Source organism: Stegastes partitus, unplaced genomic scaffold (assembly GCF_000690725.1).
Source record: "Stegastes partitus isolate 25-593 unplaced genomic scaffold, Stegastes_partitus-1.0.2 Scaffold322, whole genome shotgun sequence".
Taxonomy (NCBI): Eukaryota; Metazoa; Chordata; class Actinopteri; family Pomacentridae; genus Stegastes; species Stegastes partitus.
In genome coordinates this window covers 12,763-39,260 of record NW_007578053.1, presented here as the reverse complement: position 1 = coordinate 39,260, position 26,498 = coordinate 12,763, and positions in this window count along the sequence as shown.

Sequence of the window (26,498 nt, the reverse complement as noted above, 5' to 3'; positions counted from 1 at the left end):
TGGCCAAAAATGCCACAATGTTCTCCAACTGTAACAAAATGTGCTTAGTAGTGACAGAATGAAGTCAAAATGTGCCCTTAATATGCCAAAATGTATCCCAATATGCTCAGTAAATTCCAAAATGAACCTGAAAAATACCAAAATTAGCACTTTGTATGCCAATACATACCTGAAATGTTCAAAGATGTGATCAGATTATGAAAAAATATTCCCAAAATATGCCAAAATGTGCCCCACCCCCAAGTGTTCCAAAAAATACCCCTAAATATGTCAAATGTATCCAGAATATGCCCAAATGTAGCTGAATTTGCTGATTGGGGTTTAAGAGGGTAAAGTTTGCTTCAGTGAGAAAGAAAATGTGCACAATGACATGTAAACAGAAGACATGACAATTTACCCTCTGGTTCGTCTTGTCCCAGTCTCCCCTAGTTCCAGCATTTATAACCTTGTTTATTGAGCACCTCTGGTCTTTGATAATCTGTGTAGTGTTTGCAGACTGACATGTTGATGGTTTACTCCCTAGTCGTTGGATATGTTTGCTTATTAACGCGTGCACTCCAAATTCACATTCTCATGTCGGCACCTTTACCAGAGCTGAGACGTAGGAGTGTGTAGTGACAGATGTCACCGTGATGTCACCATTATATAAAGGCAGAAAGTCCGCTACAGGCACACCATGTATCTGTGTGTTGATGGGCGTCATCGACTGAAAGTTTGATTCCAGACATGAGTCGCTCAGCTGCACCTCAACTGTTGGGAGAAGATGTAGTTTATGCCGACAGCACCACACACCTCTCTAGTGAGGGTGATTGTTGTGTGTTGTGGGAATAAAGGCATGCGACGCCCATGCCAGTGGTTCAAATGAACATGCAATAGTTAGAGTTTTCACTGCCTGTCACTCAGTGGAGGCCAGAGAGGAGCCTGTGGCTGCCCGCGGGAGAGAAAAACCTCACACTCGTGGACCAATACTAGCGACACTTTTCAATCTACAGTCGCTAGTTTTGTCTCTAGCCGTTTAGTCTTTAACGGGATCTGAAAAGTCACTAAATCTAGCATCAAAGTCAATTGGAAGCACTGGGTTGCAGAACTGCTCTAAGTGGAAATGCAAATTTGATTGCCTGGTAGCATCTGATGGGGTGCTGCACCAGCGAGAAGCAGAGAAGCGTTTTGCCTTAATGCTGCCCAGAAGATAAGGTGACAACAGACATGCATGTGCATAACTTATAACCTGTTTGCATTGGCAGGGGGAGGATAAATAATTTGAGAAGCCCATCTGACTGCTCATGGTTTTTGTCAGTGTGACTACTTCTTAGCGATGGCACTGTACGCCAAGATTCAGCAAAGTTATCATAACTGATATAAACGGTTTCACAGTTGTGTGATGTCGAGTTCAGCGACCACACACATACCTAAAATATTCATGATGTAATGTTTGGGACAGCTCTCATTTGGATAACACATGTTAAAGGGCAACTGCCCCAATGTCATCCATCTCACTGTGACTTGTCACGCATGGATCTGTGCCATGTCTCACACGCTTTCACAGTTAGTGCAGCATTTGTCTTGTTAATCAATTCATGAAGGGGGAGGGGTTAAGGCAGCTTTTAAAATCCATGTTTAAGCTTCAATATCCTCCTCTGCAATGGCCTCTAAAAAATACAGTTAAGCCCCAAAACTTTTGTACCAATGACACAATTTGATTTGTAGTGAATTTTTGTTTAACTGATAAGAAAGTGAAGAAAATAAGACAGTGTGTTAGAGATGTGACAGGAGGATGGATTCTTAAGATTTCTGTTTTTTTTTTTTTTTAAACTTTTTACCAAAAATATCATGTTCAAAAGTATTCATACCTTCCAAAATTGCTGTCCATTTCTGAGAAAATGCAGATTTTATACCAATCCAAATGGTCCTTGTAATTTCTACCATGTTCTACAATATGCGAAAACACTGTGAAATTAGAACAGATGATGCCGTAGTTCCCTCGTCTGTTGCTGGTGAATTGCAAGTCACTGCTCCAACCATAGAGCTCAGTGAGCTGCTATTAGGGTTCATCATTGAGAGAGCTGTGCATTGTAGCTGCTCACAAGACAGGAAAAAGCTATAAAGCCATATCCAAGTGTTTTCAAGTGCCATTGGCCACAGTGCAAAACATAATCAAAAAGTACAATGTTCCACACAGAAAAATCCTCAAAGGATATATTGTAGTAAACCAAAAGTGAACCCAGAGATGGCAGGAATGGTAGTACAAGAGGCCAATTAGAACCCAAGAATCATCACCAAAGCCATCCTGATAATTATGAGCAATTCTGGTATCAACAACTAATGGTACACTTGGACACTTAAACAGACGCAGAACAAGGCTGGTCACCATGGACGCCGACCAAGGAGGACGCCACTTCTCTAAGAAAAGCTCACAAAGGCTTTTGCAAAAACCTCACCTGGACAAAGATGAAAGCTTTTAGCCATCAAATATGTGGTTGAATGAGATGGAAATGGAGTTGTTAGGACACAGAAACATTTTGGGGAAAGAAAAGAGAATCATTCTGCACCAAGAACACCATTGTTATGGTCTAATGCATGGTGGTAGGAGTGTAATGCTTTAAGTGTGCTTTTCAGCTGATGGACCAGGCAACCTTCTCCCAGTAAACAGCATCATGAAAAAAGAGGACTACAATAAGATTCTCGATGAAAATATCAGGCAGTCTGCACACACAAAAATAAATAAATAAAAAACAAGCCCTAAACAACGCTGGACCTTCCAACAGGAGAATGATCTGAAACATGAAGCCCACGGGGTCAAGAAATAGTTATCAGAAAGCACTATAAACACTTCAGAGGGACCCAACCAAAGTTCAGACCTGAATCCCACTGAGAATCTGTGGAGACAACTGGAGACCAGTGTAATGGCAAGAAACCCTTTTGACTTCAAAGCCCTGGAGATCTTTAAGAAAGAAAAGAGATTCAAAATCCCAGGGGAGACAGGCAGAGTGTTGCTATGAAGGCAAAAAAAAATATCATTAGCATCTCTTACACAATGTTTTACTATCTTTTATGACTTGTTTATGTTATTTCCAGTCAGAAGAGACCTATATAGTATTAAAACTGTGTGTGTGTGTGTGTGTGTGTGTGTGTATGTGGTTCAGTGTTTATTAGCTTAACGTGCTTGGTTGAATCAAGTGTAAATATCTTAAAAATAAGCCAATATATCACCTTTTTCACCCATGCTGTGCAAAAGAAAAAAAACATTTAAAAAATAAAGTCACATTATACTTTTTTTCTTAATTTTACAGCGTTTGATTTATTTGTCTGTGCATATGTGTGTGTTTCTTTTACAGTGCTCTCTAACCCAGCATGAAATTAAAGCCAACCAGTAGCAGCAGGGAGGGTCTGACGCACATATGCAGAAGTAATATTATAGTCAGTTTTTAGCTTCAAAGCACAGAAACAGTATGTCACACAAAACCTGTTGCACAACACCCAACGCACACACACACACACACACACACACACTGGTTTCCTTGGGAGATGGGGACTGACTTTGTGGTCATCACTTGCGGGGACCACCTTTTCTATAGGGCCTAGACAAAAAAATCAGGTAAGCTAACCAGAGCTTTGTTAGACTATATGTGACTTCAAATATCTGAATTGAAGACGTAATGTTTTCACCATGCCACATGGGGACTTCATTTGCATAATTTACACAACTTCCACCTTGATTAGTGTGGGCCTTGCCATTACAATATGGATGTGGCTGTATAATGACAAATGACAAGCATCTATGTCACGTAAATCCTTAGATTATTGTATTTGTTTAAAAAAATGTTTAGTCTACAACGCAGTACAATCTGAAGATATGTAGTAGTATAGTAGTACTTCATTAACAGCTCAAATTCTAAAAGTTAGTTTAGGTTAGTGTTTAATTCAATTAGTCAAACCTTTTGATCCTACTGCTTTTCACTGTTAGAGGCGTCCCTTCTTTAACAATCACGCCAAAGACGCACAGAAATGGCCCGTTGATCTCATGGAAAACTAAACGACAGCCTACAGTCGCATTGTCCACCTGTGAGGCTGAGTATATGGCATTAGCTGCAACTATGCAAGAGTGCCTGTACTTACAACAGCTGTTAAAAGGGTTTCATAGAGGATGAGAGAGGCTTTGGAGGGGAGGATGAAGATACAGAAAGGGTGAGAAGGTGGGAGTAGGAACAGGTGGGAAGGCAGAGGGAGCTGCTGTTGTCCAGCCTACACTGAACATCCAGGTTTCCAGCCTTCATCATATCCTGCAGCCCTTTCAGCTGGCTGTTCCTGCTCATCAAAAGCTCCTCCAGCTTCTAAGTATTGACCTTGCTATTGTGGGCCCAGTGGAGAAATTGCTCCTTTTCAGCAAGGACCTGTTTAAGGCGCCGGTCCTTGTTAAATTTCTCCCTCAGCTGGTCTGTTTTTTTTCCTTGGAAACAAACAAGACCCCTGGAATTCCACAAATGTCTTATTCTGTTAGATATATTTATTTTAGGCCTTCACCAGTGTGTAGTTTGAGTATCTTAACTTGGTTGCCTTGGATATGACACAGCATAATGCACACATTTCAATAATAAATAATAAATCTGTAATTTCCCAGATTTTTTCCTTTGTATTTTGCTTTTTGTGTGTGTTTTTCATAAATAAACAGTGGAAAGTGTGACTGAATAATTCATTAGATCTTTAAGAAAATGTAATTTTTTTATATAAAGACTGAAATCTATCACAATATATAAAAAATGCCCCTTCATTTTATAGATGAAAGTGTTAAAATCAAGTTTATTAATGGCGACAAAAAGATACAGTTAGTGACAGTTAACAGAAAAAGGAGTATTGGTTCTATAATTTTACATCGTTTTATTTGTTGAATGATTTGTTAAATGATATCTTGTATAATAATTACAGTGTACAGTTATGGTTTTATAATTACTTGTATAATTAACATGCATAAAAGAAAACTGCAAAAAAGAAATGTAACGATTGTGTTTTCATGAGTGTGTAATATCCACCAGCACTGTCAACCTTTGAAAATACAAATACATATTACAATATATTTTTTAATCACTGCCCACAAGGAACACACACACACACACGCACACACACACACAGCCTCAGCTCCCTGCAGATGCATTTAGCTGCCCAGGGTTGTTTTTACACCATCTTGTACCATGAGGAAACAAAGGAGGCCTGTGCAGTTTTCCATCACAGGTATCTTTTACAGAGACACACAGTATGTTGATGCACACACACATTCATGCATACACAAAGTCACAGACACACCATAGGAAACGTGCACAATCTTATCTGTGGAGATTGGACCAATTTATCCAAGCAAAATGTCTAGTCAGAGCACTGTTAAGGCTCCCGTCACACCTCCTCTTATCACAGAGGAGTCAAACTCTGCAGGTCTGTAGATCAGGACAAACGAACCTGTATCGAAATCAGAATTGTAAGGCAGCACAAGCGTAAGATGTGCAGCATTAAAATATAGTCATTTAGTGTTTTACTTCAGAAATATGTTTAAATATCACATGCTTAATTGTGTGCAAATGAGAATACGAGCATCATGTCGATGTTGTCTCTGTAAACTGGTGTTTCTCAGTAACATATGAGGAGGCTTGTTCATTGAGACATTAGGAAGACAAAAATAATGGCAGCATTGTTTGTGTTTTTTCCTTCTAGTTGTCAACAAGTTTGATAAAAACAGAAAGCTGCTTCCTGATGGAGAAACTGGAGGAGAACCATCGCACCATTCACTTTGAGGTAGAGCTCCAGTTTCACCGCTAACTGATTGGAGTGACAACGTCTGTAATGTTTACTTCACATTCAAACCACGATAAGCCGGCGCAGCCACCCAACACCAAAACTCCACTGTGTCGGTGGTATTTATTCAGGGGTTTGGCCATTCTCTCCTTTTCATCAAGCGCTGTGTTATGACTGGCGGCTGCTCTGAAAGGCAAAGACGCAGACAAATTGAAGCGATTTTTGTTTTGTCAGCTCGCTGTGAGCTTGTCCAGAGTGAGAAATTAGATCTGTTATTATTCAAATAAAACAGCAGTGGGAAACTTAAAAATGGTTCAGTTTGTGTTTCTCCCTGCAGACGAGACAGAAGCCAAATCAGCAGAGGGGAGAAAAAAAGAGACCTTGCAGTTGTGGAGGAAAGATGTTTTGCCAAATCAGTATGAAGGAATACAAGAAAACCAACTTGTTATGATTTTCAGAGCAAAGGTTCACAACATTTCTATTCTTCTGTGGTCTACATTTCACCGAACATGATTATTATGGTCACATTTGGACTTAAGATCTGACCCTCTGGGCCCGTAAAACAAAACAGATTTGCTGCATCAAATTAAGAACAGTTTTATTTATAATGAAGGGATAACAAATGTAAACTATTACGGAGTGCTTACATTACATTAATAGTTGGTTTTGCTCTCCACTTACAGTATTATAGTTCTGCAAACTGAAAGCTCAACAAGCTCTGCAGGGGAAATGCCATTTACAGTGATAAATATGGCGAATTTTAATCTACTCTCTCAGACATGATTTTCCTATACAACTATGGTGCAAAATATTTTCTACCAGATAATGTTTGTTACATATCAAAAATATATTCCTAAGATGTATTTGCCTTTTTTTTTACTTCTTCTCTGTTGCAACCAACCAGTCTTCAGCCTCTTTTAGAAATGCACCTTACAATTAATCTGAAGGCAATCAGACGTGTTGTCTTCTTGTGTGCACCCTTGTCATTTTTCTGTAAAAGCTGTGTTGGCAATATTACCAGGTTGGATCTTTCTGTATCACTTTCAACACAAGACAAGTGTGAACTACTCTGCAAGTCACATTAAGGGATAGGCATGCACAACTTTGTGTTGTAGGAAGTGATTCAGGGGAGGCTTTTTCCACATTTTAGCACCAACATTCGTCCAAAAACATCACAGAGAGCAAAAGACAAAGTTTGTGTGCCAAAACACCTTTCTCACTAACTTTGCTCGACAATTTTAAATCTATTAGGCTATAATAACATAATATCCATAATAGTAAAACTTAACAGTAGTAAAAACAAACACTAAAAGCTCAGATTAATGATACTCAATACAATAATTAATAATTTCCAAGTTTTTTTCCCCTTCTGCAAGATGAAAACAGGAGCTGAAGTTGCCTGGAGCAGTTTTTTTTTTTCTAAATTTAATACTTGCAGCATCAAACAACAGCAGGATCCTTATGAGAGTCTCCAAAGAACGAGAGTTGTGCACAACAGTGCCAGTAACTTCATTAAACTCTTATCATTCTAAATTATCCACAACATGGAGAGCAGATGAGTCAGGGCCAGGATCCGATAGCCAGTCTCACTATGAAGCTACTTAGCCTCACATCAGGCGCATAGGATTGCAGTTTACTTTATTGCTCAGGCCCACATCCTCTGAGTTTATGAAATACCTCCAGCAACAGACAGCAGGATTTATATAAGCATCTCCAAAGTGAGAGGGTTGTGCACATTTACACACAGAACAACAGCAACATTAACAGAAAAGTGACCTGTGACTGAATGACAGACTGCCATCACTCTAACGGATTGATAAAGCAGCAATGCTACATGTGCCATATGTGGAAAGGGTTACACATTATACAGGCCAGGACTTGTCATCCAGTTAAACCAGAAAATGGTGGACAAGCCTCAAACATTAAAGGGTCCTATTTTAACCCAAACTGTTCTACTTCCTGAAATCTCAGCACGTAGTTTTGATGCCTAAACTTAACCAAGCTAGTTCTTTTGTGAAAGTGTCAGCCAACACCTGGTATTTTCCGAAACTTAACCTGGTAGTTTTTGTGCTTAAACATCTCCAAGCAATGAGTGAAAACTGAAAATAAATAGTCCCATAAGGGACACAAACTTCAGTCTCCTGGGTGAGAGTCCGGTTACTGTCTTAAGCTCTTCTGTCTCCTTATGTTGACCTTGTGGCTCTTTTAAACCGGAAGCCTTTCCAACTTGCGATCCATTGTTTTCAGAATTATGTTTCTTTCAAATCATAAATGCAGTTTAGCTGCATAGGAATTGCATATGAAACTAGGCTGCAGATGTACAACTTGAAATTCTTAGTAAACTTAGAAAATGCATGAGTTAGACAATCTATCAAGAATTCTCTTAATTTATTTTTTGATACTATGTTTAAACATAAAACTTGACACTGTTTGTTGTTTGCTGTTTGTTTGATACACTAAAGCGTTTATTACTTTTCAGCATGACACGGTCTTTTCTGGGGTTGTTGTGGCTCCTCGGGATGGCTGTAAACAGATACGGGGAGGAAACTAAGTGGGTGATCATGTTGTTTCAGCCTTGTTAACAACACACAAGCAGGGACATCCCCCACCACACACCACACTCCCTGCTCCTGAGCTGATTGACAGTTTGAAAACATCATCAGTCAACCAGCCAGTAACTTTCCAAACCATTCAATCAGCTGGACGCAGAATCAACGATAATGCATTCTGTTGGCTGACCGCTGGGTCAGTTGTTCAGTCAGTCAACCACCCAGAGAGTCACATATCAGCCAGCCAGCCAGCCTGTCAGTCAACACCTTTTGGTTCTTGCTATCAGAAAGAATTTCCTGCCACTGTCTTCTCCTCCCATAACACCTGGACACACACACACACACACACACACACACACTTGCGGAAAGGCAGACACACACAGTGACACAAACCAGCCAAATGGCTACTGCTGTCACACTTTGTTACGCTTTTGTTCTCCAACTAGCAGCCTGTGTTTCCCCTGAATTCTCACATCAATTCAACAGATGTTTCTCTTTGAAGCAATCCAACAGCCTACCTGTGGAGCTCTGAGGTTTTTCTGGCGCTCATGTATTCCGTTATGTAAAACCACTCGCTTTAGATGGGTTACAGCTCTGTAGTGGGTTGTTTTAGCTCATGATCATAGCCAGCGTGACTTAAGGTGAGTGAGCAGGACAGATTTCGCCGTTGCCTCACATGGGCGATCACAGGATGAGCATGTTATGGATCAAACCACTGACCTCTCCTCAATGTCTCACCGCAGTAGACGGGTTATTATTTAATATTCCGCTTTTCACTTTGATTCACATTTTTAGAAGCTGCGCTTTGCATTTTTCTTATTATTATAAGTCAAATCATTGTGGGGCTTCCTTTATGTACATATAAATGTTTATATATTTTTTTGGTAGATTTAAACCTATTTGACAGCCTTAAATGCTAAAAATCATGTCTCTAGAACATCATATTGGAAGTGCAGGAAATCACTGCTGTGGTGGGGACTATCATCTGCCTCATAAACAGCATCTGGTTGGTTAAGAACGAGTTTGTTACCTTTAAAGCTACAATATATTTAGCTTCAGTGACCTCTCGATGGTGACAGTTTAATGTAGTCACACACAGCAGGGTCTGCGTGAGTGCAGAAACACATTCTTCAGTCTTTCACACACCAAAGTTCATGCGGACACATAAGCACAAGAAGGACATCAGTGGCACACACTCGCTCTGAGCAGCAGGTGTATCCTCAACAAACTCAACCAGGAAACAAATGGCTACAGTCAATAAAACAACTTCTCCAGTTGTTTTTTTCACCACCGTGTCTAGACAGAAACGTTCGTTTTCTAACAGCATTCCCAGAGTCTGAAATCTTCTGTGAAAAGCATTGAGTCTGTCTTTTTTTTTTTTTTTTGCTTTAAAGCCAGCTCAAAATTTCCCACCTCTTTTGCATCCATAAAACAAAGCTCTTTTTAGCCGAAGGTCATAAATCTATAACTGTGGTGCAAGAAAATGAATACATGTCCATTACATTTCTACTACCTCTGGGTATTGTGCAATTACATGGGCTCTTGATGTCTCCCAGTTATGGTCTTGAGGATATTTAAGCTGTTGTGCGGAGTCACTTTTTCTTCATGGTTTGAACAGGTTTTATGACCACAGGAGTGAAACCCAAAAAGCAGAATTGTCATTAGGTCACTGTTTTTCCAATTACACTGTAAAAAATGTGTCTGCAAACCTGTTTATGCCACATATACAGAGATGTCATCTGTATTAAAAATTAAGATACAGTGAATTGGATGCATCAGGGGTTGCACTGTACATGCAATATGGTGTATACATTGTCTAATGAGGCACTAATGGAAGAAAATCCCTCACCTATCCTCCCTCTCTCTATAGAAAGCTGTTGTTATTTGTCCAGAGTTTAGTAGCTATAGGTTCCCTGTTTGTAGTACAGGCAACATTATGTCATCCTCACAGCTCTGCTTTCCTTGCTAGTTTGCTGTTTATTGGCTTTTTCAAGCTGGGACTACATACATCATGGTAAACTGTAGCAACAGGAGCCAAACATATGGCGCCAATAAGATTAATAGTCGGGAAACACAGGAGAGATCAGACAGAAGACAAGGAAGCCATTCAGATCTTCACTTACAATCAGTCTGGAATATTTTCCATGTAGTAGGAAAAAAAAAAAAAAGGAAATGGACCAATTGCCTTTTAAAGTAAAGTAAGACACCCACAGTTTCATTCCAAATGCTATGCTTATGTTTAAATGTTGCACATGCTTATGCATACAGTTGAATGACAGGATGTGACACCTTTACAAAACTACATGTGCAAAAGGTTGTACACACTAGTGTTAAAACAGCATTCAACTAAGATCACATTTTGTACAGGTTTCTATGATTTTTTGACCTGAGTGTGCAAAAATTAAAAGCAGGCAGCTTGCAGCACTTTATGCTGAAAAAGAAAAAAACTCAAAGGGCTCTTTGCCAAACATACAGGAGTAAACAGTTGGTCAGATGTGCCAGCACATGTGTGCTCTGCAGGGAGGGTGGAAGGTAAATTATGAAGCCATTTGATTAATTGTGATTAGCTCCCACCTGTTTGTCTTTATTTTTACACTAAATTACAAGATGCAAAGCTCAAATAGCTTAAAGACTCGGTCACCTTGACTCAAACCAGTAGTAAGTTTCACTAACAGCTGTATGTGTGTCCATTCAGACACAAGGATAGATCACATGTGGTTTTATATATGCATTTATTGGTATATTTCGATGTGTTCTCCATTGGCCAACCTGAAAAGAGTGGGACGAGTGCAACTAATCCAAAATGCTTTTGCCAGAAAAACCTCTCCATTGGCCCAAGATTAGTTTTAGAATTTATCACTAGATTTTCCTCCATGTCGAAATGACCATCCTCCATAACATGTGACCTATTCAGGTAGCTCAGGTCTTCCAGTTGTTCTGAGGTTTAAATCAAAATTTAGTGAGGCAGCTTTTGTTTTTTCCAAGCTGCTGGAACACTTAAATTTGCTCCAACATTAACAGTGTTTTGAGGCAGACTGAAAATGTATCCATCCTATATTATATGTCCATGTGTTTTTATTTGAGACAAATTCCTCTGGAATGAAATATGCTACCGTACATAAATAAAGCCTGCTTTTTCCTGAGCAGAAATATTAAGATGTATATGATGACAGGCCTGTAGTCTACTCACTTAGCTACACTGGGTAAATCCTTAAGTGACAGGATAGATAGATAAATAGGGGTTAGTAAAAGAAAAGAAGCACCATTACATGCAATACATTTATTTAGTTGTTTAATGAGTGGGTTGGCTCTCCTCAGACCAGTAGAACCAGCTGACAGAGCCAAGCCAGACTAGCAAGTCCTCCCTTCTCTGTGAATAACTGCAGTCATGCAGCTCGAGGTCAACCTGCTGAAGTCCTTAGCTCAGATTAATCAGTGTCGACATGGGGAGCAACTTTACAGTGTGTACCATGTTTCAACATGACAAGGTTTTGGTTGTAATCCCTCCTACTTATATTACAGTGTTCTGTGCAACTTTGAGACAAAGTCAACTTAACGTCTGTTACTGTACTTATTCACAACAGAGAGGCATTTTCACTGGAATTTAGGATGTAAAACTGTATGATTATAGTTTTACTTCAGTATTTTGACAGCACAAGACAGAACATCTGTCACTGGAAGATGTGAACAGTTCATGCAATCAGAATTTATTGCCTTGAAACAAATATTTTATTTTGTCTATCATCCATATACATGATCACAGTCTGTTTGCATGGTGTTTTTCTTTACTTTTTCTGTCTGTAGATGATCAAAAGCCACATAGGATAGACCAGGATTACATATAAAAGCCTATATGAGAAGTACAATGCTCCATAAAACATGGAGTTATTGCATACATGTGCTTCTAATCATTGCTAAAATGTATAATTTGCATGTGAGGAAATCCTCTCATGAGAGACCACTGCAACGTTATAGTAAAATTTTAAATAGACGAGCACAACTCAGCATTTCAGGGCATTTAAGTTAGTGCTCGCATATGCTGCCTATTAATGTCTTGATCCGATATACAGACTACGATTATCATAATTATGTGGTCCATCAACACCAGATAGATTTGTTACGGCACTGTGAAAAACTAACCGCCATCTTCTGTAGCATATTGCAGTCTGTTCATATTTAAGCCTATTAGCCTCTGCATAAGTCGGCTCTTATGCAGAGCAATGGCTAGCCCGGCTGTGGACCACACCTAAACATGCTGTAAAGAAGACCCATGCATTCCGAAGCTGTTTACAATAGCAGCTGTAATAGCAGCTCTCACCCCGCTGTGGCTGTGGTATCCTTACAATCAGAAGATGACACTGGTGCTGTTTTACACATATAGTTTCAGTAGCTGCCTATTAAAGTTCTAAACCAACCAATGCCTTCTGCTTTCAATAAGAAACTTTAATTGCATACGCTAAGCAGCCACAACATTAAAACTGCCTGTCTCATATTGTGTAGGTCCTCCCCGTGCTGCCAAAAAAAGTTAGTCAGCTCTGATCTGGGCTTAAGCAGGGGGTCTTTTGCATCCTGGGGTTTGCCAGACCTTTCTAAATCGAGGTTGGGATCTGGAAACCATGAAGGCCAGGTCAGTGTTTTGGGCTCTTGGTTGTGCTCCTCGAGCTGTTCCTGGGCAGCTTTTGCAGTGTTGGAGGGTGCATTTGGGCTGCCAATTAAGGCTGCTAGATTTACAGCGTGAGGATAACATGAGGTGGTTTGTTTGGTCTACAGCACTGTTTAAGTAGATGGTACATGTCAAAGTAAAATCCATATAGATGCCAAGATTGCAAAGATTTCCCAGCAGAGCATTGCATTGCACTGAGATAATCAATGTTATTCACTTCACTTCTCAGCGGCTGATCGGTATATAATGTCAGGAGGACAGGCCGGTTTGCCAAAACGCTGAGTCAAAAGTCACAGACTCGCATTGTTTGTTAAAAATCCACTAAAAGCAGCTTGCAGTTAAACACACAGCTGCTTGACTCATGTAATACATCACAGCAAAAGCACATGTATCGCACTTTTTCCTAACATGACTTAATCACACAGCTAATTGCTGGGTTTAATGGTGACTACGTCCAATTTTCCATTACAGTGCACAGTTACTTACCGCTATAGTGGCAGTGACGAGCAGCAGTTACAGCTCCTACACAGCCACACAGGTGTTTTAAATTATTCCAGCTAATTGGACCTCTGCTCAGGTTGATGATGGGTGTGGCTCTGATGGGAAAGGTTTAATAAGTAACAAGAATGTTAATGATGAAGGCTCAGGGTGAGGGAGATGTCCTGAGAGACAACGTCTAATCAGGCAACAAATTGAAACACCAGTAGAGGTGAATCAATTTAACTCAGTGAAGATAAGGAGGTAAATGCATTTGCCTTCATGTTAACGTGATTCGATTTTAAAGCTTGTAAATGAAATCCAGATGTTCCTTTAAATAACTAATTACATACACATTAGAGGTACATAGCATGTGCATGGCAGAGTATGTGTATGTTTCAACACAGCTAATGGTGTGTTCAGACCAAAGGCAACAGGAGTTTTAGAGGCCGAAAGGAAATGAAAATAGTTGATACATTTTGCCTCAGTTGGCACAAATTGACCTGAAGGTGTGAAAAATGTGTAGGTATACCATGGCTTTGCAGCTCCACATTCCAAAAATACAAACACATGAGGAAAGAAAAGAAAAACTTAAGGGTAATAACAAATTACATAAATCAAGTTTATTGCCATTTTGCTGTATATACACAGTAGTACAGGCAAGATGAGAGAGCGTTTCTTCAGGATCATTAGTAAGTTTTGTGAAATGAACGTCTGGGATAGGCAAGACACTACACGTTCACTCTCGCTGTCCCTGAAGGGGTCGCTGTCCCTGAAGGGGTCGCTGCGTCCATGTGCACCGCCATCACATTGAACATAGTGAACCTCTTCAGGTCCTGGTAGGTCTTCAGGGACAGTAAGACACACATGATGGTGTGACGATGGTGAAGCCGCAGGTGCTGCCCAGAGCGAGCTGCCTGTCTGCCCACCCGGAACAGTGTCGTCCCCTCCAGCTGTATGGCCGTATGGGATGTTGTCATGGAGCCATGTTTCTGTTTAAGCAAACACACAACAGTCTTTCCACTCCCTGCGGGTTTCTCTCAGAAAACATAGCTCATCCAGCTTGTTGTCGAGGGAGCGGACATTTGAGAGTAGGAGCAACGGTCCTGCTGGTCTGGAGGGGTTAGCCTTTCGCCTAGCATGGATCCCGGCTCTCTTCCCCCTTTTTTGTCTACGTTCGCACCGTTTGCACTTCCTTCTCTCTCGGGTAACTGCCAGCATAGTCTTGACTGGACTCCGTGTTGGTGCAGCATGTCCAAATCACAACCGATCGCCATAATTCCAGCACCGTTCACTGTCCTGACACCCAGCAAAGTTTTGCGGAATCAATGTCTGGGATAGACAAGACACTCTAAACATTCACTTCGTTGTCTCCTGAAGGGGCCTCTGCATCGATGCGTGCTGCCATCACCATGGCAAAATAACCAGTGTTTCTGGTGAATTCTTGTTCCAGGCAGAGTCTGAGGTGAGCACATACCAGTCTATGCTTGTGGGCTTACAACCATAGACTGTATTTAAAAAAAGATGGATGTAGTTTGGTCTCCAAAGTAGTTTCAATGCAGACGTGCACTAAATCTGCATTCTTTCCCCTGGCCAGCAGGGGGCAACTCATCTGCTTGCAAGAAGAAGTTTGATTGTATAGACATTTATGATAAAATTACCCACCTATAGCTTGATTTGTCAACTCATGAAACCTTTTCCTAATGGGTTTGTGGTTGCAATCATTTGTTTAAAATATTCTTCAGTACAGTATGTTGTACATTTAGTAAATTTAGTTTCCCATTTAAAGGGAATGAGACAATAAAGCAGAATATGTTTTAGGGCGTGTCTACCTTGTCATATATCGACAGGTCACTAATGTTTTGGCGTGCTTATTATTTTTGAAGTCAGATTCACTCCTTGGTTCTTCCATCCAGTTTTCAAAAGACCAGGATGGCAATGGCCAAATTTCAAACTCATAGTGACATTACTAACATGCTGATATTTAGCAGGTATAAGTATTGACCTTCTGGGTTTAACACAGAAGCCTGTTAACATACAGTAAATAACACTGAATGTGAAATACAGCTGTCATCGATGAGAATAACGCTAGATGAGAATCACCAGCCAATTTAATTCATCTTAAGAATTTCCATGTCTTTCTAAAATTGAATGTTATATTTTACACAGGCTGTTAAGATGTTTCTGTCTGAACTTAAGTGGCAGACAAACCAACAAGCTGACATTCTTAGCGCCACTACTAACACACCACTGCTTATAAGTAAAAATATGCAAAGGAACGGACAGTAAGACCTTTTTATTGTGGCAACAATAATGGAGGAAATTTTGAACTCACAGTCTCAAAACAAACAATATCGTAAGACTGTTTAACTTTTGCCATGACACTGTAACATTCAAGGTCCAATAATGCATCAATTATTTGGCCTCGGAGTCTAAAGGCTGAATCAGATGTTTAAGTAGAATAAATCTATCATTCATGAGTCCTTCTTAGTGCTACCATGCTGCTGCCGTGCTTAGAAACAATATTTAGATCAGTTTTCAGTTTCTTTCATCCATGTTGACCACTTTATCATTTCAACCACCCTTTACTCATAAACTACATTCTAACTTGCCACTTTACGTCCACATCTTAAGGCCATATTGCCTTTGTTCGCCCCTAGTTGGTCCATTACTGTCCATGAAATTGTTCCTCTCACTTGTGTGTTAAAGCTGTTTCCCCACACAGTGCTCATAAATTATGTGAAGAGAGACGAGAAGAGGAGGGGCCACCTACAGTGGTCTGTTACTGTAACTGCTGGCAAGTTTTGTTGGAAAGAGAGAGTTACAAACAAAGAGCTAGAGGGTGTGACAGAGGACGGAGCACATGAAGAAGCAGTAAAGGGGGATGGAGGGAGGGAAGATCAGGAGAGAGGAGGATGTCTGAGTGTTAGATCTGTTGCATTAACAGGCTTTGAAACATCACATCTCAGTTTACATAACATGAATGTGGAACCAACTGTTGAACAAATCTCTTAATACGTCGTCTAACTTCTCTCCTCTTCTTTAAGCCCTTTTCTTTGCTGTGTGTAAATACAGTGTATAGTGCTGCTGTTAAACTCATGTATACAAGTGCTGTGTCAGGAATCAGGATCATAAGTGTCAGTGTTTTGTTATGTAGCTTGGTTGTACATGGATATGTGGTGCTACACAGTCAGAACAAATATATGGTCTCAATAGAATAACAGGTAACAGACCCCAACTTTACATGTATCGCCACAAAACAAATTTTAGGAGGTTCAATGGGAGCAGGAGACGTGCATTTGGTTCACAAGAAAGTTTATTTAAGAAAATTGTAAGTTGCTGGAGTACCTAAAAGAGAAGCAACCATATTACCTTTAAAACAAAAACTTTTATTTGTGACTAATAAGTAATTAAAAGCAATGAATAACTACAGTGCTGTCCACTTAATGTTCTACCACTTTATAGAACATCCCATTTATAAATAGAAAATGTCAAAGTCCTGAATCATTTCTTATATAAGCTGTAGTATAACAGCTCGTTTATTTTCATAGAATAATGTCATAATCCCGTTTTGTGTCATAACGAAATTCCCCGAAATTGATTCCAGGAATAACTTTCGTGCGTTTAAAGTCATGGTCTGCCAATCATTATGGCTCACGGGCCGTGAGCACACTGTGACAACTGGGATTTCAATTTACACTGCAATGAGGAGCAAATATAAAACACACTCAAGTGACCACCACCATTAGGCCTGCAACACTGCATGCAAGGAGGTGAATCCCCTGAAATACTCCCTGCAGCTCGTGTCATGGCCTTTAAAACAAACAAACAAAGGTAATTTCAGTTGGGTCAGTTCACTTTCACAATTGTGGAGGGGCTGACTCGACACAGCTGAATTTAGCTTGGGTCCAGTGATCCAGGCCAGGCAGTGTAGACACACTGGCCAAGGCAAAACAGCAGTCTGGCACTTATCTTTCTCCGTCTGAGGTTCTAATTAAAGGAGGCACCCATACAGACAGTTGGTTGGCTATCTGGCCCTGCAGGAAGACACAAGCCCATCAACAGAAAGCTACGGGGCATAAATCATCACCAGGACACAGCTCCACTACATCTGCACACCAAACAGTTCAACCATACCTCAACTAGGATCCAGACAATGAGGCCCTAATTACTGCCACCTGGCCTTTTATAGGGAGGAAACTGTCCCGACTCTTACCCACAGAGGGCAGTGTTCCCACTCTGGCATCCCTCACGTATATGTATAAATTATATTGTTCAAGAAAAATACTAGTTTATGTAATAAAAATGAATATCTTTTGTTAACTTCAATCCGTCACTTGGACTTAGTTTAATTATTTTTTAAATGCATTTTTAAAGCTTGGACGTTCAATTTGGATTGTTAAAATGCCGCTTCCATGGGTTAATGACATATGTTGTACAAAACCAAGTGAAAGAACAAACATGACAAGAAACAAACAAAGAATTGTGTTCACTTTTGTTATTTTGAAGCTATTTTGTTTAAATTGTATAAATAAAAAGTATCCAGTGTTACAGTTGGGAGATGAGCGTGTTTCCCGTGTGCTGTTTTATTAGGGAGTTACCGAAGGACAGCTGGGTGCTGGATAAATATTTATGCATCCATTTCTACTGTAGCTTTTTAGAGTAATAATTCCCATTGTTGGGAAAACTATCACTTGATATAACTAGAATCTGGACAGGAAAGTCAAGTGTGAACTGTAACTACGAACTACGAATATTTTGGTAAATTGCTGCCGCTCTTTCAGCACAAGTCTTGACATACAGTCAGTACATGCTAAACAGAAATTCCCACCAGTGTCTCGGCATTATTAGTTAAAAGTGTTGCCTATTGAATATGGCTCTACCTGTGTTCCTTGGATAAGTAGTGAACATGAAAACTACTAAGAAAGGTTTAATGAAAAACAGAAAGAGGAAGACATTTTCACTTGTGGTGTCTTCATCTATGTTGTGCATGTCGCAGTAGCTATTTTTCCATATCATGATCAAGGGAAATTGAAGTAAACTTTTGAAATGCTGCTTATGTCCATTAAATGAACTGGGCTGCAAAATGTCGAATCTGCTACAATAGGCTACATTACAACTGGCAATAATACCAGAGTAGATGAAGACAGAAACAAATGCAGAAAAGTAGTTTTGCCAACTCCTAAAAAAACAAACCTTTAAGAAGAAGAAACAAACAAAACTTTAATGAGAGAAAACTAGAAGCATTTAGGAATTATTATCAATTGGGAAAGTTATGATTATGGTTTCTTGTCAGCCAATACTGACCATGTCTCATGCTCTTTGGAGTTAAAGACAACGGAAAAAACAAAAACAGCTGATCAATCATGTGATTTCAGTGAGAGAAGTTGTCAGAAGCTATTAGGAAAAAGTGGTTTCTGTTTCCCGTTATGTGGATTAACTCTTTTTCAAAAACATGCCTCATGCAACCATAAATACTTATTTGCAAAACGTAACAATATTTTACACATTTTCTAATGCGATATTTCAAAATGGGCATAAGAATATGTCATGAAAACAAGGCGAGTGATGATCCTTGGTGTTTTTGGCTTAGACTTGGTTTACAGAACATTGAAAACTTTGTTGTGTTGTTGGAGACGCATCAGATCCTGGTTACCATTAGAGCTCAGCCCAGCGTTGTGCAAAGCATTTACACCCATATGTTCAATAGACAAATTTACACATAAATACAGTAACATTTGCATGTGAACAGAGCAACAATATGCCATCTTGCCCAAATGCGGCAGTAAAATACATGCATAGGCACTGCTGCACATTAATGACCCACACCTCCTAACTGGTACGTTTCCTTCCGACAGACTATTATCCACCGTTTAAATTGCAATTAGGAGTATAAGCTGAAAAAGAGGCTGGTGCCATAATGGAAACCATGCAGGTCTTGAGTTGTTACAGCTCCGTGAACGTGTGATACCAACTTAAACTGTTGAATGAGACCTACCACTGAGCTCAAACCGACAGCATAAAGAACAAGAAATATCCATTGTCGGCTGTTTGAATGGAGACATGCTGGCAGTCTGACTGGAGCTGGAAACAGACATGCTCTCTGGAAACCATCCTGTTTATGCTTGTGTCACAGTTTGCATCAATTGGCCAGAAGGAAACTGTATGAAACCTGCAAAGGAGTCTGCTTGTAAATCTGATATTCTGTTTTTACCAGGGACACAGCAGAAGAAAGTCTATATTCTTGCAGTGGTATTATTTCCAAATCACTCTCTGTTTTTCTGTGTATTTACAGTGCAGTTAAGTTCATAGAGTAACCTTACTGATTGAGCCATCTCCTCTACATTCTATTGCTTTATTTCAACCAGTATTATACGATAAATAAAGAACACAACTTTGGCTCCTAAATATTAACGCAAAAACACACAGTTTTAGTCTAAGTACAAGCTTACACTGAGCCAAAACATTTGTGAGGCAAAGGTCAAACTTACAGTTTAGTTTCCTGTGTGAACACGAGCTGATGGCTGTGGTGCTTGTTTGTTTTTGTTCCTGAAAACCAATCACAATAGGATAGAAAACAGCTGCCCAAGAATACACAGCAAGTAGTGTGTGCGCATCTGCATGGTTGCATGAATGTGTGCGTGTGTGTGTGCGTGCATGCGTGTGTATGTGCGTGTGCGTGTGTGTGTGTGTGCGTGTGTGTGTGTGTTTACGCCAGTAGAAATAAACCCAGGACAACATCTGATTGTCTCGAAGGACACATTGTAGTGAAAGCTGTCGTCCTCCGTATGTGGGAACAGCACCTTCCTTCTTCTCTGCAGGGGATTTTGTACACAAACAGACACACACAGGCATCCACATCAAATATGTGAATGATGAGCATCACACCACTGTAAACAATAAAAGACTCTGCAAGACTTGTCAGTTCCACGTGCCCATGTGACAATCATCACAAAACAAAAGAGATTGGCAGCAAATGTGAAACACAATAGAAAACAGTAATGTACCCGCGTCTGCACACACATACACACAAGTTTCAATACACACTCCAACAGTGTGGGTGGGATTGCCGCTGGAGCAGACATACTCCATCAGGCAGTGCCGTGGAGATTACAGTTTGATCACTGCAACTCCAGCCAAACTAAAGGCGGTCAGCTTGGGACAATACTCAGAATCCCAACTGTTCTCTGCGTGGATATACATTTTCCTGTCAAATCAGGGGCGCTGTTATCAGAGTAAAATGTTTTTCAAAAGTTAATCAAGCTAAAAAGTTCTGATCATTTGAATTTTAGTCTTTGTCAACACAATAACACTCCCAGAGTTGCACAACAGAACTGGATATGTTCCTGGTTTGTTCAGTATGTGTGTGTAGTAAGGGGAATGAAAGCCACTTTCTATGTTTATCGTATAATTATAGAGAAATATGTGTTATTCAGCAGACATTCCAGATCTATGTCAGATTGTCTGTTAATGACAAGGGCTATGGGTTATGAGGGCAATATTTTCAAATTCAAACGTAGCCATACACTACTCAGTTTGCATCTTTCAAACACAAAGTCTCGTAACAATTCAGGTGTAACGTAATAAACCAATAGAGTACCCCAACTAATTTAGCGTTGCACATTCACACAGTATAACACTGTCAGATTGACATGACCAGATTTAAACAAAAAAACAATCCAAATTGATGCAGCCGGATGAGATACATCATCCCTTACAATGCATGTATTGTTTGTATTTTCAAAATCTGGTGCCTACATTCGTCATTTGGCATTGCAGTCTCGAAAGACCATAAATTTCCTGTGCCTGGGAATAAGGCTTTAGCCCAGCATCTGCTGTGGCTGTGCAGTCCAATCCGTGAGAAGCAGGCTCGGCCAAATAAGTTGCGTGTGTAGGCCAGCCCTGATGCTGTGAATGATGTGGTGGTGTCTGCTCTTCCTCTTTGCTCTCGTTACATGTTGGAGTAGAGTCAAGGAGGCTCCGTGTGTCAGCAGCCTACTGTGCTTGCTGACATTTAAGACAGTTGTAAGGAGCATCTTCCCAGGTGGCAAGTTTGATATTAAAGGACCTGAGATTCTACAAAGCAACTCCAACTGTTTGGTTTGAGATTTGGGTGCAGTTGTACTCCCCTAGACTTGCAAGGAGGGTTTGATTTGTAAATCTGTTCCCCTTTAAGATTCAGAAACCCGCCAGGCATATAAGCAAAAAGTCTACATCTATGCATGGGTGGAATGTTCAAGTATGTGATAATCAGTGTTGCAAGTCTTCATTTATGTGTGCATCCAGATGTACCGAATACAACACATATGTATATGTATATGTATAAGGTGGCTCATTGGCTAGAACCCTCGCCTCGCAGCTAGAAGATCCCTGGTTCGTGTCACAGTCAGGACACCGAGTTCTTTCTGCGTGGAGTTTGCATGTTCTCCCCGTGCAGTGTGGGTTCTCTCCGGGTTCTCTGGCTTCCTCCAACAGTCCAAAATCATGTTGAGGTTAATTGGTGATTCTAAATTGTCCGTAGGTGTGAATGTGAGTGTGCTTGGTTGTCTGTCTCTAAGTGTAGCCCTGTGATAGACTGGTGACCTGTCCAGGGTGTGCCCCCCCACCCACCCCCCATGAATCTAGTGAGGATTAAGCAGTGTATAGATAATGGATGGATGGATGGATGGATGGATGGATGATTTCAGTCACAAAAATGGAGTACAAATCCAAAAATTCTGTATCACAAGAACACAAAGTGATCTTGGAGCATGAAACAGGGTAAAATGGCAGCACATAACTGTAAAAGACACCTCACATCAGGCCACTTTCCGTCTCTAGTGTATATCTTCTATCAGCAACAGATTTAAACTTGTGGATGTGCCTCAGTAATGTTCATCAGTCATCCAAACAAACATCTCTATTTGCTCTGTTAATTCATGGTATCTTACCATGAGGCATAAATACCTGCGAGACAAGCTTCAAATAAATGTGTTTTACGTAGAAGAATGCTCATTGTGCCCATATAACTGAACTTTAGTCTCACTCTTCATTTTTTGAAGCATTTATTATATTAGCGCTGAAGGACTCATTGAGAGAGACTGACAGATGTTACGTAACTATGTGAGGATTTGTGTTTCTGACAGTCTTCCAGTCACTTCCAGTAATTCATGGAAGCTGCTGCAGTGCTGCCATGAAATCCACAGAAATCCACAGTGACACAAAGGTTTGGATGCATCTACTGTATTGTATAGATACAGTACACTTACAAGCCAATGACTGCACAGATGTAAGCGTGCATGCGCACACACGTGCACACAAACACAGCTGCGCAAGTTTAATTCAGGTTTCAGTTTTCCGGGCTGAAATCTCCTCTATCACACATCAGCCAAAACCAACATGCTGTGGCGGCGTGTGCATGTGTTCGTGAGCATATGAGCAAAGAGTGCATCTGTGTGTGCATGTTCAACATATCCTTTTGAATTTACACATGCAATCATGCACGTGCACACGTGTATGTGTTTGCAATTTTATATAGATGGCAGTTTCTCAACCCTCTGCAGATATAAAACATGACTAATGCAACTGAGGAGTCTTTTTTTTCCCTTGTAATTCCCCCAGTCTCTCTGCTTTCCTTGCTCTCTGCTGGCTAAATATTGTAATGCAATAATTACCCTCAGTGTAAGATTTATGGAGCGGCTTACACTAACTATGGTGCCTATGAAGATTGTGGGGGAGGGAGAGAGACTCATGTTACACAGCATGGTTCCACTTAACACCACCATCAACACATCACTGGTGAAAATCAAGCTGACTAGACAGTATTAGTCGTTAGCTGTAAGCTACCCAGCAGTAAACTGTGTGTGTGTGTGTGTTTGTATGGCATCCACTGACTGAATGAGAATGTTTTAATAGAAATTCTTATTTTTGTTCTATTATTTTCCTCTAGTTCCTCTTAGTTTTACTGTTGTTTCTGTATACTTATGATTCACTAAACCTCAGGGACATGGCTAGTTTTGAATATTGTGGCTGAATATGAACTTTTCCTATTCCTCACTGCGTTATCTATGCAACATGTTTTGTCTGGCAAACAATTAGGCAGAAGGCTAACTTAAAATGTCTCTGTATACAGAATGACAGAGGACTGTTTGCAAATTGTCTTAACATTTAAAATGTTTCTTTTTTTTGGTTTTTGTCACATAATCTAGTGGAGATTTTAAAACGTTGTTGAGAATATTTAGTAATTCAAATTTGACCATATGGGCGTTAGAAGCCCTTAGATTGGGTACACCTAAGCTTCAAGCAGCTGTGCATATCTGTCCATATATTACTATAGACCTGTACTGTTAATATATTCTAACTAATATGCTATGTTTGGAAAAAAAAACAAAAAACACATCGTCTGGACATTCTTCAGTAAAAATCTATTATAATTAGAGCTGTACTTCTGTCTGAACAGAAGTGACAAAGACTGTGTGGGATGTCAATTCAGGTCTCACTCCCAACTCCTCACATACTGCTGCTTTGTCTTTCCTTGCTGTGCTACATTTGAACACACTAAGCACCATTTAGCATCATATAGGACCTATATGTAGGACCTATATTCTCCTAACATCAGAAATAAATGCCATCGGTCAGCTGCTAAACGTTGTCTATTCATGCCATCGCAGTCACTCTTTCTCAGGCAACTAGAAGTTAGCCTAGTTAATGTATCACTGTCTTTCATCTAAAATTTGATGTCATGTCTACACATTTGAAACTTTCCATGTGTCATTTTCCATCCATGCATGATCTATACATAACTTAATCCTTACTAGGGTCGCGAGGGCCTGGAGCCTGTCCCAGCTGACTCAGGGTGAAGGCAGGGAACACCCTGGACAGGTTGCCAGTCTATCACAAGGCTACACATAGAGACAACGAAGCACACTCACATTCACACCTACGGACAATTTAGAATCACCAGTTAACCTCAGCATGTCTTTGGACTGTGGGAAAAACCCATGCATGCACAGAGAGAACATGCAAACTCCACACAGAAAGACCCCAGGCTGGGAATCCAACCCAGGATCCTCTCGCTGAGACGACAGTGCTAACCACTGTCTAATGTGCTGCCTGTGAGTCATTTTACTTGGTTAAAATGGCTCACATAATGGTTAAGGTTAGGTTTAAGGTCATGGGGTCATTCACTGACTCGACATGTGTGCAATGACGTGGAAAAAGCAAAAATTTTGTTCTGATAGCACGCAAAGTGAGTCGGTGTGATATTGATAAGCTATGTCAGCTGTGGCTCAGGTGGTAGAGAGAGTCGGTCAATCGGAAGATCGGTGGTTCGATTCCGCCCTGTAACCTGTGTCATGGTCATTGTGTCCTTGGGCAAGACACTTCACCCACCTTGCCTGGTGTGAATGCGTATGAATGGATTGTTTGAGGTGGTGGTTGGAGGGGCTGTAGGTGCAGAATGGCAGCCACGCCTCCTTCAGTCTGCCCCAGGGTAGCTGTGGCTACAATCATAGCTTACCACCACCGGAATGGATGTGTGTAAATGAAGAATTGACAGTGTATGCGCTTTGAGTTACTCCCTGAGTAAGAGAGCGCTATATAAATCTAATCAATTATTATTATTATACGAGGCTAAAGTGTTCATTTTGCCAAAGGCTGGTTTTTGAACCCAAACAATGATCTTTTCCTAAACTTAGAGGTAGTTTGGTACCTAGACTTAACCAAAGAGCAAGTAAAATCATAGATAAGCACAGCGTAAAAACAAGACTTAAGGTGCAAAATATAATGACACTAAGTGAAAAAATAATGTTTCGACAAGAAAAACATTCTTCAGTTTCCTGTGACTTATACTGTCTCCAACCCTCCATTGCATGAGGCTCGTTTAAACTGGAAAATCTCCTACACATTTATCAGTATTGAATATCAATGCAGATGCCAGCGATGCCAGAAGACACCTTGTGGATATCTCTGAGACTCTCGTAGCTTTGACAAAATGGCAGTAACTGACAGCCCGGGAATGAGAATAGATTAATGTGTGCTATAATGGGTTAAAGACATGCATGAACACAAGTATCTTAATAAGGTTGATGCTGCTGAATTTACAATATTCACATTCGAATATCTGTGGCTTATAAACGTTTACAGTCCCAGTGAATTTAACCACCTTTGGAGCATTTTGAGCTGAAAACAGAAAGACGCCCTATGAAGACGTGGTTATTTGCTGAAAAGTAGCACAATATGGTGCCTTTAAAGGAAGACACAAAGAAAAAAAAATACTCTAAGTAGTAGGGTAAAACAGTTTGAACACACTTTCTGACACATTTTATATGAAATTTTATATTTGTATTATGGATCTGTGTTTTAGCTTTTTGGCGTTTTTATGGTTTATTGCATGTGTATAAAGGCTGGCATGGGTGTGTCTGAGTGTGAAGTTAAGTGGTGCCATTTGCATCAGGCTGTAACAACAGAACACATCATGTTTGCCAGTGTTTCCAGGACTTTGTCTTTTGTTTAGTGTAATGCTGAATTTTGTGAACTGACACAAGTCTGACTCATGTTCAGGACCCAGTTAGTGAGCGGGAGAGGCCGCCAGTGAGTCGGTGTTTATACAAGTGTTTATACTTGATAGGCTCACGTTCCCTTTTTGTTGCACAGTGACAGGTTGTAAGTTGTTGTTGCTACAGTTCAGAAATAGAATTGTCAATGTGTGGTAAAAACCAAACCTCAATTTCTTTTTAGTGGCCACATCATTTAGAGAACATTTTTTGAAAGTTGTTCCTCATGAATTCAAATGTGACCCATAATATGTGTTAGAAAACCAATTATTAGGTATGCCTGAGATCCATACAGCAGTGTATAGAAAATGGATGGATGGATCCATCCATTATCTATGCACCGCTTAATCCTCACTAAGGTCGCGGGGGGGGGCCACCTGACTTAGGGCGAAGGCAGGGGACACCCTGGACAGGTCGCCAGTCCATCGCAGGGCTACACTTAGAGACAGACAACCAAGCACACTCACATTCACACCTACGGACAATTTAGAATGT